Below are 15,754 nucleotides of genomic sequence, written 5' to 3' on the forward strand. Positions count from 1 at the left end.
TCAAATACTGATGAATTTCTACCCCTGCACCATGGTTTGTTTTGCATACAATAGCCAGTGCTTCATCCTGCATAAAGGATATTTACACCAGGTGCTGCAAAAATAAGGCTTGGAGAATCATTAAGGATCCCAACCACCCGGATAACAGACTTTTCTCCCTGCTGTGGTTGGAAAGAAGGTACTAGATACACCAGGCCAGCACTGAGAGGCTCGGGAAGAGCTTCTACCCTCAGGCCACTACGATTCTAAATGTAGTCACTGCCAAAGACTGCCCCCCTCTCACCCCTCCAATCATACACATATATTTATCACTATTCTTATTTAAACTCTTTTATTACACAAATTGAAGGAACTAGAAGGATTACATTTCACTGTGATTGTACCTTATATGATTACATGTGACAAATAAACTTAATTGATTGACTGAAATTCTAATTTCAAATGTGCTACAGTCCCAACATTGGCCTTTAGTCAGAATGATTGTAGAAGCTTGCTAAAGAGCACATTCCTTCAAAGTGTTAAGCCAGCAACCTTATCTACCCTATGAACAAGTGCTCTTTTATGTGAACCCAAGTAGTTTCAATACTTGGTGACTTTTACTTCACTTGAGTTGAGTTTTTCTAAGCAACATGCCCTTTAATTCAGAAAAAAAACAGCTACTTCACATTTACTCCTGGAAGTTGCCCAGTGCAGCCAGTCTTTGACTGAAAAGGCACTACATTAGAAGTGGTTAAGGAAGACAAGAGCATCAATCATTTTCTCCACAAGCATTTTTGATTAACTTCTCCTTAAATTTGAATTTCTAAAATATTTCTTTTGTGTCTCTGCAAAAAACCATGTGGCTTGATAGTTTTAACTTTGTAATAGTTTTTGGGGCCCAGTGCTCAGGCTTTGTTCATTGTCAAAGTTGTAAGACAATGTTGGTGTGATTGAATAAATGATGGTTTGTCTTTGGGCCCATTCACCATGCCCCTGAGAGTCACCATGTTATCATGAACCCTTTCATACGCAAAACAGGTACTGCCTTTGTTGCATAGCAACACAAAAGACGAGTCAAGGGTGCTTTTGTCTGAACTCTAAATGTGGATGAAGCTTTTAGGAGAGTTCTGCTGAAAAAAAGGTGAAAACCTCGGAACACCACTTTTTTATGATTCTCCTGTTTTAACTGTTGTTGTCTGACATTTTAGGCTTATGAAAGCCATCAAATTATTCTGATAACACTTAAAAATGCATGGCAGTGAAGCTAAGAGGAAGTTAACTTGTTGACTAGCTCCAAGTTGACTTATTAGTGGTAGGTCACCTTTACAATGGACTTCAAATTTGACTTTCATCATTAGTTTACCAGATAAAGCAGGCTTTGCACCATCACTCCACCAACAGCCTCCTTCCGTCAGTTCATCTTCACTTTCACCAGCAATACACCAACTTATTTTGACAATCAGCTTGCCAGCACCAATTTGTTTTTCTGTGTTGCAGTATGATAGGGGTAAGAAATTATGTGCCATTAAACTTCCATTAAAGGCAGAGTCTCAAATAGCAGCGTGTCTCTTATAATAACAAGAGAAATATCATGTGTTGGCAGCTGCAGTAAATGTTTGAGCTCTGAAAAAAATACAGTCAAATTTAATTTTATCTGCCTGTCATAGATACACCATACAAGACAGCCAGCTGTCTTATGAAATAAATGTCTGTCTTTGTTAAGCATTGGATGACCTTCATTATCAAAAGAAATAAAATCCCGGCCGATTAATTGAAGTTATACGGTGGGTTATGCAGATTGTAATAGAGACCAGCTTTTGAATCCAGGCTTAAATAAGGAAGATAAAGGCTATCATGAACACTTTGGATTAATTTCACATTCTGCGTGTTGTCATACACACACTGTTCAGGGGAATTATTCAGATTCCTTGAAGGATTAGATTTTCCAAAGCATTTCGAATCACATCAGCTGTCAAATACATAATTTGCTTTCTCACAAATCCCTCTGAGAAACTCGCACATCCGAGCGTGTCACCAGAGGCCTGTTACACATTCACTCAGCCTTCTGTTCAAAGCAGTCCTTACATGACGGATGACTAGGATCAGCAGCAGTCTGACAGCGAAACAGCAGAGAATAAGCATGTGAAGGTGTAGTGACGGACAAGTACGCATTTTTACTGTACATTCATTCTGACAGTCGGAGCCAGTTTTATTTTCCTGCCAATTAACTGTTTGAATGAGTATTTTTTGTGACCATGATCCATAACTTTGACCAAAAAGCTTTAAAAAAAGGTGCTTGACTCAATAAAACTCAAGCAATATCTACCCTTTTCACAGAATCAACAGAAATACTTGCACAGTTTGACAACATGTGATTTTAGGTCCAGACTTTGTGTTCGTTTTGCATGGTTCTACAGGACGGTGTCAATCCAGTAGGCCACCTGCTGTCCTTCATGCATTTGTGTGTAATCATGGTTTTGGCTCTTCTCCTTCAGGGGACTCATTTATCGACAAGGACATTCCACTCAAAGATAAGAAAATCCTGTCCTGTGACAAGAGCTTTGTATTTACTAACAACATCTTACTAACATCTATGAACAAGCTATGCTTTAGAAATTATATGGTCAAAACAGTGACATAGACTTTACAAACACATTGTATCTTGTTTGTTGAGTGCATACATGAACAGAAATAAAAAGGTAAGTTTATGGTTTTGGTGGGAGTTATTTGGTGTAACTATTTCCTGGTGAACAACAGTTGGTCACAGTAATTGTCCTCAGCTTGTGTCTGGTTGTCTCTTTGAGGTTATCATGTTTTGTACCATTGTGCCTGGTAACCTGATCTGTAGCTGTAAATGCCGCACAGAAGTGAGACACTCCACAAATTGTCATTTTTACATTTTATTTTGGTAGCTGTTTTTGAATTTTGGAAAGAGGTTAGCTGTTTCACACTGCCTTCAGCCTCTATGCTAATCTGCGCTAATGTTTTGTACTTAACACAGACATGACAATGGTATCGATCTTCTTCTCTCATTGTCAGAAATAAAAACATAAGATTATTTTCCAAAATGAATGTTGACTGTTGAACTTTTTAATGCTCCATCTCACAGAACACACATTTAGTAATTAGACAGATATTGGAATGGAAATGAATGAAATTAAAATTAGATATTTAGGATCTTGCCTTTGACAGACTCCTCCATCACATTTACATAGAAACTTAAAGTGCCTCCAAACTTGGTTATAAATTCTCAACTCATAACTGAACTTATAAACTTCATGACCAAATAAGCAATAGTCAGGTTTAAAGTTAAATATAGTATTATTTATTAAGAGTTTATAAAAATCACAGCTAATCTGCTCCTTAGGGACTGTGTCAGTGTGGTTTGATCGGTTTGTGTCTAGCAACATGAGCAAACAACCCCACAATCATCAATTTTTATTCAAATGTTGTTAAATCCTGATTGGTGCATTGAGGTATGAAACATCACATTTTTGAAAGTCCTGCCCACTTCAAACCAGTGAGAAAACAAACTGAAAAAGAAAGAAGAAAACACAAATACATAAATCTCTCCAGTGAAATAACCAAAATATTTGATTCTTAACAGAAAGTTGTGTGTTCATGTTGGACCCTATGGCTCATAGTGGGAAGCTGATTGAGAAAATATGTTTCAAGGGCTTTTAACTCTATTTCTTTTAAGAAGACTAAGTGCAGTTTTGTCCTACTTCATTGCAATAGCTGTGACCAAGCTGAAAAAGTTGTACAATATGGTACCAGGGAGACTATTTTTCTCTTTTTGGCTCCCCTGCAAATGCAATGACACTTTCCATATTGCTGATGGGACTTTTCAATCAACAAGCAACGCTGTGTTGCCTTGCTGTGCTCTATGCCAAGACCCAGTATTATGAAATTGCCTCTCAGTGGTTATGGGTTTAAATTTCCTTTTACAATTCAGCGCTTTCATTAAAACGCTTGTGTTCTGAGCAAGGCATATAATAAGTGCATTAGCTCTGTGAACCTTTACACATTTATAAAAAATATTTTCAGAAAATGGAACAGCACACAGTGAGCTGAAACAAGAGAAACAAGGCAAGGTTTTTATTAGTTCATCTTGTGTTGGCAAGATGTGATGTACAGTGAAATAAGTCTGTTAAATCTTATACACAGAAAAGTTCAGCGAGAGGACAATGAGTTGTTGGGCCTTGGTAATGCCATTAGTTTACAATGCTTTGACCTATGATTGAGTGCTGAGTCAGTCTTCTGATTCACATTCACTGTTTAAAGTTAGATTTATCGCTGTCTGACCTAAGCTCACCGTCCTAATACTTGTGATTGCATTTACCATTACCAGGCCCGTTGCTTTCTCTGAGCTATAGAAAAAGACATATGCTTCTGTCAGCTGATGACATAGGCTCATTATTAAATGCCTATGGATTTATGGTCAGTTTATGACCAAGTCAATATGGCTGTAAAGGAGCTCAAAGCAATGCTCTCACTGAGCTGAATCACTGACTCTGTTGGATGTTATCCCGCTGTTCCAGAATTTATTTGGCAGTAAAATCATGTAAGTACACTATATATCTACATCGGCCCTGGAAAATGCAAAATAAGGTTCTTTGCAATTTTCAAAACCCACACCACAGAAGTACAATTTTTTTTGTCAGAGTTTGCAGACCAAGACAGACAAACATCTTTCTCCAAAAGCAGCCCTGAAATCATCACTTTACTGACATGCTGAGCAAGGATGACACAGCCTGTATAGAGCAGTATGACTCTCACATGTCAATCAAACATCACTGTGCTGTCTTAGGTCACTTTCAAACTTGTACTTGTGTTCACTTGGATCCATTACAAGGAAAAAATCATACATTGTTGCCCGGTCCTATTTCATGTTTACCCTGACTTATTACAAACAAACAAAGAGGAATAAACATAAAGTCATATGCACTGACTGGTGACTGATTCATTAGATATTGGACAATTCCCAGAATTGTTTAAAAAACTGTCATTATAAATCTTTAAGTACCACCTTTATATTCCCCTTTTAAGTACTCTTCTCGAGATGTGATACACTTGGTCCAGAACTTCTCCCATTCCTGGAAACACTTTCTGTTGTCATCTTTTGTCACTTTGTCCAGAGCCTCCTGTGATTCTCTCTGGATTTCTTCCATGGTGGCGAATCTTCTTCATTTCAGTCCCAATTTGAGTTTCACCAAGCTGTAGGCATACACTTTCCGATAACTATACCCTACTCTCATGCTATTGATGACTTCCGGGAATATTTGGGACCCCCTTGTGTCTTATCTGGTATCACAAAGATCTCTGGTATCACAAAGGCTGAGATCGTAACTAGACCTTATCTGTCATGAGCAAGTACATTACATTATGTATGGTTACATGGACGTACGTACTGTGTGGTCACTATGTTTCACTGAGTTTTTAATGAGAAACTGCCAAAATACATTAAGGAGGGCAAAAGCGCAACACACCTCTACTTTAACTCTTTTTTACACATGCTGACATGCATACATGGTTAATGCATGATCTTACATAACTTCACTTATAAAGATTAGCAGATCGTTTTCTTGGCAGTTCACGATCAGCAGCAGGCTGTCAAAACATATTTTTGTAATCAGCTGCTCACTATGAGCAGAGGGATGCAACATGAACACAGTTTTAGGGCAAACCTTTTTACAGGTTTTGTTTTTTCATGAGAGTATTTGTGTTTTTGTTGATACTGGTTTGAAGAGGTTGGAGCTCAGTTGAACAAAGATGATGTCATGTACTTCAGGGTTTAGCAACATTTGAATCGAAATGTGATCAAACCACAACCACACTGCCCTGATGAAGCAGAGTAGACGAGTTTTTGAAGCGTCTAACTCTTAATAAATATGACCTGAGGATGCTGTATTCCAAACTTTAACTTTAATTTAGGCATGTTTGATCAAATGTAATGTTATAGAGAAATACATAAGATTTGACATTTTGAAGGGCTTTAATGGACCTTGTAGAGTTTTCTTAAAAAATCAGTTACATTTATGCTCACTATCTATCACCAAAATGCACTGTGTGTACCCTTGAAGTCTGATTTGAATGCATTTCTTCCCTCGTGAAACATTTGCAAAACATATTTAAAAAATATATATTTATATTGATGTTCCATGTTTGCTTGCTTGCAGTCTTTTTTCTTCCTTATCTTTGCTGGTGCATTGCTGTATTTCTTTGCACATTTCTGCTGCCAACTGTCAGTTAGTGGAGTGGAATAGTGTGAAACACTGCATGCTTTAGCACATTTATGTGAGTCTTTGTGCGTATGCATGGCATACTCCCTTGTAAAAATATTGTTCCTTAGTGCTACTAGTGTCCAAAAACTGCACAGGGCACCTTTAGTGGTATTTTAACTTTTAAATTCAGGCTCAAATCACATATCTACTATTTCAAAATCTTGTGGTTAGTCTGCTTTGCTTTGACACCACAAAACAAACCACACCAGAGTCTGATAGGAACCAGGCTTGGACTCACCTTTTCAAGCATTCTCAGTCCAGTTATTTGTTCCACACCAGAGTTCAATTGACATCTTTCACACTGACCTAAACTGACCAAACCAAACACACAAACCCACCAGAGTTCATTTGAATCAAACCAAACAAATTAGGTGTTAAGAAATCAAATGACCTTTGCTGCATACATGACAACTCACATCCTCCTTTTCTGAAGTCCTGTATGTGGGGATTTTCTTATCCCTACTTTGCGATGTTGGAAACTTTACACTTGAGAAGCTAAATTTAGCAGAGATATAAAAAAAAGAAGTAATGAAGGATTATTTCAAAAGCTGAGACGTTTCAATTTAACTGGGGTTTCTGGTATGGCTCTTGTAATATGAAGAGATGACGTCCACAGACATCCACAGTAAGTCTCACCTTAAAATCTACTGAAAAAGCCTGTCATGCTTTTCATTCCCCAATCAGCAACGATGTCTGGCTACACTTTAATGCAGGCAAAAACATGACTATCAGTGTAGCAACAGTAGCACGGATCGGCTTTAGGCTTTCATCTGGGGTGGTTAAGCAATTTACATGGTGGACTAGTAAGTAACACTTTAAAAGAGGCAGACAGGGGAAATAATGGAAAATGCAAATGGAGAGCAGATCATACCGGCTATAGAAAGTGCACATGGACTCATCTAAGTATAGTCATTAGACTGATACATTAATGGAAATCCTACATTTAGAGGAATCATTTACGCAGTGGGTTGGATTATGGCATAGAACAGCATGTTGCACCCCCTCATTGCACTGTATAGTCATTGCTTTAAACAACTGTTTTTTTGCAAATGAAAGTGAATAAGTTTGGACACCAGCAGTGAGTGCATAAAACTTTCATTAAAAAGTACTGCGAGTCACTGAAGTAGTGCTCAGAAAAAGTGTTGTTAAATCCCATTTTAAAGGATCTCTATAAACTTGTGTTTTAAATGTCAAACATCATACCCTGTATGAATAGAGCCTCGAAACGTATAAAAGGTAGTATAAGGTTATCAGACAACTTAAAAATATACCAGTTAATAATAAAAAGCAAACATATTTTTTCGTCCTTTCCCACAGATCAGTTGATAAAATAAATTAAAATTCCTTTTATTCATTCTTTTTTTTTCTATTTTTGGATGTTCTTTCTAAACTCCACAAATGTCCTTTTTCTTCAGGCAAAGCTGGCCTCCTCTGAGCGATGCATCTCACTGACCACAGAGCAGAGGACATCAACTACACATTGTAATGCATGCAGCTGAGGGGTGCTGTTTGCTCGCTACACCTGCTGAAGAAGAAAAATATGTTTTGATAACAAGGGATCGGAAAAAATCAGTAAAAGACAAATACGTGGGAATAATACATTCTGTTTTCTTTATTAGAATATATTTCTGGGGGAGGCCAGACTTCCTTTGGCCTCCGAGAGAAACCAGCTCTGCCAAAACACACACTAAATATGGCTAAACACAGTTTCCATTTGTTGCTGGCATGGTTGAACTGGGTTGACATGAGAACTGGGTTTCAAGTTGGCACCGTGAATCCAAAAATTGCCTGTTGTTTGTCATTGGAATGTTTTATCTTCAAAAAAAAAAGCCTGTGTCCACCTCAGAAAACTACAGGAACTTAAGGTCTCCACAATCGTCATTCATGGTTCAGATCACTTTTCCCGCTAACTGTCATTGACAACCATAACCACACTGTATTTAAGTTTAATTGATGTCTTCATGCGGATGCCCCCTGAAGTGTGCTTGGTGATAACTGACGTGCTGCATATGGTGCACTGAAGGGTGTTTGTTACTAATTGATATCTTGGTATGGATTCATTCAAGTGAGTTCAACTGTGTGTATGTATACATGTGTTCAGCCCTGTGTGTGTGTGTGTGATTAATTGATGACGTGCTATGGGAACTCTAAGAAGGCTTAAGTGCTTCAGTAGCACTCAAAGGGATATTAATGAGATCGGTGGTGACAATGTACAGTACGACTACACACACACACACACACAACGGCCTGTCATTTTGAATTAAAATAACTAAGTGGTTCATTAGCAAAACACACACACATTACTTTCATATTTGAAATACTAAGAAGAGGTTTAATGAGACAAAAATGGTGGCACTTCTCAATTTCAGGTGTTGACTAGAGCATGACTTTTCAATTAATGTGACTTTTCATGTCCCTGCTAGGAATGTTTTGGTTATTTAAAGTTAAATTAATTATTCACTACATATGACAACTTGCCTTGGAAGTCAGTTTAAAACTAAAAATATACTTTACTACTAAAAAGTTTTGTCTTGTGCTTGGCTTCTTTTTTGTGTATATCCTGCAATGGCATATAAAGATGTAAGACCATTACATCTCAGTCCACCTTGAAAGTTTGAGCTGGGTCCAATTTATTTTAGCCTTTTGAAGGGCCAAGAGTTTATAGAAAATTGGGGGCAGTGAAGATGAAGCAATGCAATTAATATCCTTTTAGGGATTAATGACCTGTGATGGGCTCCTTACATCCTGCCATCTGTGGGTATTTGCTTTAGTTTTAAGGGTGTAAAAAATAAAATAAAAAGGGTGGTAGGTGGTCAGTCTACCACTTAGTGTAGCAGAAATAGCATTATAGAGCTGGTCAGTAGTAATCACCTGTATTAAGATCATATGCCAACATAAACCTAACACTAGTTTTCAAAATTGCCACCAAGACACAAATCAGAAGAAGTGGAATGAGATATTATCATACTGTGTCTTTCTACTATGACAGAGGTTGTGTTCTCCAACAGTCTGGTTACTCAGCTGCAAAAGCACATATCAGCATCAATTTACAATTTCTGTCCAGTCCCAACACCACCATGATAATATTTCTCCTTTCACAAGTTTCCACAATGAAAGTGGCATTCAAAAATGTGACATGCGCTCTAATAATACAGTGTGATTAGTAATAGCAGTCAGAGGCTGTCATTAGAGGGTTTATGCTCATGACTAAATGCCATTAACTGCCTTTTTCTAAATAGCCATTGTATTTTTGAAAATGAATTCCTTTGTTGTTTCTGTGTAAACGTTTGTGTTTGTATTCAACAAGAGTAAAGTGATTATTTTTTCTTGCATCAACCTCACAGTTATCTGAGTAGACTGTGTGTGTGTGTGTGTGTGTGTGTGTGTGTGTGTGTGTGTGTGTGTGTACAGCATATATTGCACAGTGGAGACGTTAACAGGGACTTAAATACAAGGCTTGGAAATCTCTTCAACTATTGTCTCCTACCATCGCTACCATATGGATCTACAACCCTGAAGGCCCGTGCCATCCCTGTGTGAATTTGTGTGTGTGTGTGTGTGTGTGTGTGTGGTCCAGGTATTCTTCACGTTGTGGGGACGTAAATCTGTTTACACAGTTATGTTGTGGGGACTTGCCTCCCTTATGGAGACAAAATACAAGTCCCCTTAACGTAAAATCATTAATTTTAGGGTGAAAATTTGGATTAAGGTTAGGGTATGTCTCCAGGAAATGAATGTGTGTCAATGTAATGTCCTCTGAAGTAATGAAAACATGACTCTGTGTGTGTGTGTGTGTGTGTGTGTGTGTGTGTGTGTGTGTGTTTGTGTGTGAGTCGCCCTGCTCTGTAAGGTGGACTACATGAATATCAGCTTTAAACTTGGCAAAGCTCAGGTAGACACTAACACACACACACACACACACACACACACACACACACACACACACACTCACACACACAGCTTGTAGACATCTGCATCCAAACGCTCCTTGATGTGACCTTATTATCATGCTGGGTGATTGTCATCTTCACCAGCAGCTAAACATCTGCTAAACCTGATGGTAGGAGCCACACACACTTGCACACACTCACACAATAAGGCACAGACAGGCAACAAAAAGAACACTCTCACATAGCAAACACTGTGTATCTGTATTCCCGGCATGATAATTTAAACAGGAAGACATGTTACAGAATCGCATAGCGTGAAGCGGCCCAGTAGGTGGTTCGTGGATGGGGGAAAACAATAACCCACAAGCCCTAAGACGCCCAGTCGCACTTGACGCCTTCAGACAAAGAGCCATATGGATCCATTTTATGATGACTGAGCTGTGTCATACCTCATCATTCAAAGACTTAGTTGCCATTCATTGATTTTTTTTTTTTTTTACAGGTTTTGCCTGTAAAACTTGTTTGAAGCAAGAAAGTGTTCAGAGGTAAAAACATAAATCTGAAAATAATGGCAAACAGATGGGTGACAAATGAGAGAAGAAACCAACATAAAGTGTCTTAGTTAGGTGTTGTTCTACCACGAGCCTCCAGAGTGGCTTCAACACTCAAGATTCTCAAAGTCTCTGAGCTTTAGTTGAGTGATGAACAGGATACAGGATGCAAAAGATATTCCCTCATTTGGTGTTTTGTTGATGGTGGTGGGGAATGCTATCCATCATATCAATCCAAAGTCTCTTATAGGTGTTCAGTTAGATTAAGATCTGATGACTGTGAAGGTCTTAGAATATGATTCACATCATGACCATGCAGTGACCCCTAGTGACCTATATGAAAGTATCAGCATTTGTTATGTTTCTTTTAAATTGTCACCGGTCTGTAGGCTCAACATGATTGATCTCGCATTTTTAATATCACTGCAAAACACTGTTTGGATGTTTTGACGTGATTTTGGTTCTTTACTGTAGAGATTAACTAGAAGAAGGACATCACATCAAAAGCTGTGAAATAACCATCCGCCATCTTGCCAAGGTTCATGTCCTCCAATATCTACTACCATCTGTACCTTAAAGGATAGGTTCACATTTTTTCAAATGTCTTAAAGCAGCACTCACAATCCTCTATGTATAGTGATCCTGTTTATTTTCTACTGTGCAATTATGTATTTTACTCAGTCTGTAGTTTTTTTTAAAAATACAGTAATTTTGGAGCATGAATGTTCACGTTTGACCTTTGGGAACAATTCACATATGGTAAAGACAGTTTAAACTCAAAGGCACACTTACTTGCTTTCTACCACATCAAATTTTAGTGATGATCCATCTTTGAACTGAAACAGGTTTCATACGACCAGGTATTATCACTTGACCAAAGATCCACATTTTGGTCACATGATGACACCTGTGCCAGTTTAATTTGCCGAATGGAATTGAAAGTGCAGAAAGCTAGTAAGTAGACCTAATTTTATTAATTATATGTAGTAATATTTTGGGGGGTTAGGTGTCCCTTCAAAATAAGACCTTACTCAGAATGGGGTTTATTAATTTTAAAAACTGGGAAAAGTAAATCCCCTGATAAAAACCATGAAATGTGGTAGAGGGGCTCCAGAAAATATATAAAATAAATAAAATTACACTGTATGTATACAACAGCTTCAAATAAGCTAAATCATCTGAGCTCAAAATGCAGGGGCATCAGTCAGAAAAGATCAAATATTTTTAGAGGAACAGATGAAAGTCATTAAAGTGTGACAACAATCGAACAATATAGTATAGTAGACAGACCCTCAGTTGGTTCAGTATAATCTGTTAAGTGTATTGAGTCTTACTTGGACTTTATTGTGACTTTTAGAACTTCTGAAAAAGACAATGTGCCAACTAGATAGATGAATCACAATACAACATAATATATGCACCTCGGCACATGCTGAGCCGATCTTAAATCTCAAAAATGTAAATAAATACACCCTGAAATACAGTTTATGCTCCTGAGTGATCCACTTAATAACAATAAGACAAGAAAATGCATTTCATATACCTTATGCAGGCAAGTTCATTCCATTCTCTTCTCCAACTTTTTCCTTCACTTCCTGCTGACTATGGGGTAAAAGGATTAGTGACATTTTGGAGTAATGGATCAATAGAAACACTTTTGTCTTGCTACGAGGAACAGAGTATTTCTGTGATATTGGCTTCTCTCTCTTGCTCTCTCTTATTTTCTCTTTTAATCTTTTTCTCTCTACATCACAATCTCTCCCCCCTTCACCCTTTCCCTCTCTTAGATTTGGGGATGAATACCAATAAACAGATGGATAAAGGAACAAGGGACCATCGGTAAACACATACATACTTCTTTGCCTGTCTGTGCCTTACTTCTTGCCCTTTACAACATGGATCATCACTTTACTGAAATAGCAGCCTGCCAATATAAGTTCTGGTATATAAAACATTTACTTAGAGCTTCACTGAAGGCCCACCAAAAAGATGGGTACTCAATTCATGTCCATTTTTACAAATTAGTCCAGATGTATTTTTACCACAGAGGATTTACTGCTGGAGATGTATTGGAAAAAAATCACTATCAGCGCTTTGTCCATCATTGCACTGCTTCCTCAAATGTAATTTTCCAATCACAGAATCAAAGAAGAATATTAATGTTAAGAGAGAACACTGGGCTTTTTATGCTTTTCTGCTCCTTTGGCCACTTACACAGTTGGTTGTGAAAAAAAAAAGCTTAATTGGATCGGAGCCCATTTTAAAGATAATAAAGCGGAGGCAATGTTTGAAGTGCAAAACAAATGTTGCAGTGCCGCCCTTTAATATCAGATTAAGCTTCTTCCGTCAGGACTAATATGCTGAAGTGAACTGCAAATAGAAAACGCTGACTTCCATTAGCCACGAGTGATTCATGGGGGCACACCACTTATTTTACCCAATAGGCTCAGTTTATTCACCAAGCCTAAGGAAATAACCCCCTGCTGATGTCATAGTGATGTCACCAGGGTTATCCTCGGCATAACACTATAACAGAAAGCCTGCATTACACACTGGGGCATGGAGTTTGAAAGATCTGGGTGTTTAACAGGCAGGTAAAGTTTAAGAAAAGCTGCTACTGAATTGCACTGTGGGAAATGTAGGATTTGTTTTTGGAGCTTGACCCACTGGACTAAAACTGAGGATCTCTCAATCTCTGCTTTGACTTTTGTTTCCTTTTTTAAAAATCTTTTGCTCACAAGTTCTTTGTGGAAGTACAATACTAAATCTGGAAGTTGATATACTGTAATTGATCATGCATTTGTCCACCAAGTCGTCCTTTTCTGTGCAAGTTGACCAGAGAACACGCAGAAGTGGATTCCAGCAAACTGCCCACACAGCTGCTCCTTGTTACTGTATACATCGAGGACAAATCATCAATGTTGCCTCAGTGGTTCAATTTTTATGCTTCTGCTTACCATACCCCTCTGGATATGTTTACCTTGTCTGACAGCCTTCTGACCAATTACAGACTGTTTTACCCACCAATGTGCTGCCTCCCTGGGGCTGTTTTCAGGTGATCCAAGGTTACAGCCTTCCTTCATCATAACAAGTCTTGAATAATCTGCTATACATCTCTTTTAGCAAGGTTCTATCCCACATATGTAGATACATAGTGTGGAGCTCATTATTTTAATTACACTAATAGCAATACAAGGTTGCCTCTATTGTGATTATGGCTGCCACAATTGCATGGTGAGGTGAAGTGAGGTGAGCATTGTTAAAATAACTTAACAACCTATATTTCCTACAAGTTAATCCGTCTGGACTCCTAAAGCGTTTTCAGTTTCTGAGGCATGTGTATTTTCAGATTTTTGACATACACGTCATTCTGGATATATGTTGGCATTACACTGCTGTGTGGTACCTTATATTAGGTGGTGCATTACCCATAATATAACAACATCCTGTGAGTAAATTAAAGTTTAAGTCGAGCGGGATGGAGTCTGAGTGAAGTTTAGTAGGGCCAAAGAATCAGCAGCCACTAGAGCTGAGTGTGAGACAGCTGATGTAGCATTTCAGTAATGGTCTGACATGCCCTTTTTCACTTCCCTTCGGCACTTTATAATATGCAGCACCATATGTCACATGAGTGGCCACTTGCAGAGTGAGGGGGCAGCGCCTGAGGGGAGCAAAGGAATGATAATGAAATGTATTAACATTGATAACATATTAACTCACCACATTACTGAGGTTTGGGATTGAGCCATCATCAGAGTCCAGTATGTAAAAGCAGCACAAGTGGACAGACAGTCTCTCAGGTTGTACACAGAACTTTGAGAGTATTATTTAAACCACTTGGTCCAGAAATGAAAGCAAATGTGAGCCCACCTGAATATCTGTAAAAATATAGCTTGGTCAAGTGTTAAGGTTTAAGTCTTGATGAAATACCCACATGCCACATGCTGAAAGCATATTTATTGATTTATTCATCCTTCCTCTCTGTAGTAGAGTAACTACTATAGACGTGGAAAGATGAACATAGTGAGGTGTGACGTCACATGCCGGTTTGCATGGGAGCCGGTTTGAAGCCCAGATTTGCTGCTTCTGGTTGACGCTATTTTTTTCTGTTTGGAGCCAGGACCTTCAAGATAAAGGAGCGCAGGGTGTTTCCTTTCACACGCTGGAAACGTCCCGCTACCTTTGACCCAAGCTAATGCTAGTTTACTGGGAACACTGAACGCTGCACGCTTCAGCTAACGATAGCTACTTTAGCTAATTTGTCTAACAAAGCAGGTATTGTAATCAAGTAACATTAAACTTACTCCCCGGAGCTGGGGAGAGCAGCAGGTGAGCCAACTGTCAATCATAGCTGACAACCAACGCCCACACAGCAGACATCAAAGCTGCTATAGATCTTCAAATCTCATTAACGGAGCAATAATTTCCAAAATGACCATCAGCACACTTATTAGAGGACCTGAATTTAGTGATTAAGACCATAATGACTCGAAAAACATTATTGACTTAGTATTTCTAGAGAGAAGTTGACACTTTTTGAATGGGAGTCAGTCGAAGCATCTAATGGCCGGTGACACTGCCCTTTAAGGTACTTCCACAAGGCTTCAGCCATTAAGCCACTTGGTGACAATACTGTAAGAAATGGGAGACAATGTCCATGGTCCACATTCTATACTAAATTGAGGCTTCAACAGTCTAAGTTAACTAAATCAAAAAGGCTCTCTCAAAAGTCACAGTCTTTTTAGTATAAATAGTATAATAGCTGCATTGCCAGGACAAAACACCAGTATTGAACCATAACACAGTGCCAGGAGGAAGACAACTACATGATAATAGTAGCTTTTGCAGAATTTTGCAATTTTGCACAGCGTATTCCCAGTGTAGTCATGCTACAAAGATATCACTTCTCGACCAGTATGGACAGAAAGAATGATTAGAGAAATCAATAACTCTTTGAAAATACATATGATGTGGTGCTAATTATGTATGGTACTTATTAAACTTACAGTTAGCCAGCGAAAAGCATTTCAGTTTATCATGCAAAAATGTG

This window comes from Thunnus thynnus, chromosome 9, assembly GCF_963924715.1.
Source record: "Thunnus thynnus chromosome 9, fThuThy2.1, whole genome shotgun sequence".
NCBI lineage: Eukaryota > Metazoa > Chordata > Actinopteri > Scombriformes > Scombridae > Thunnus > Thunnus thynnus.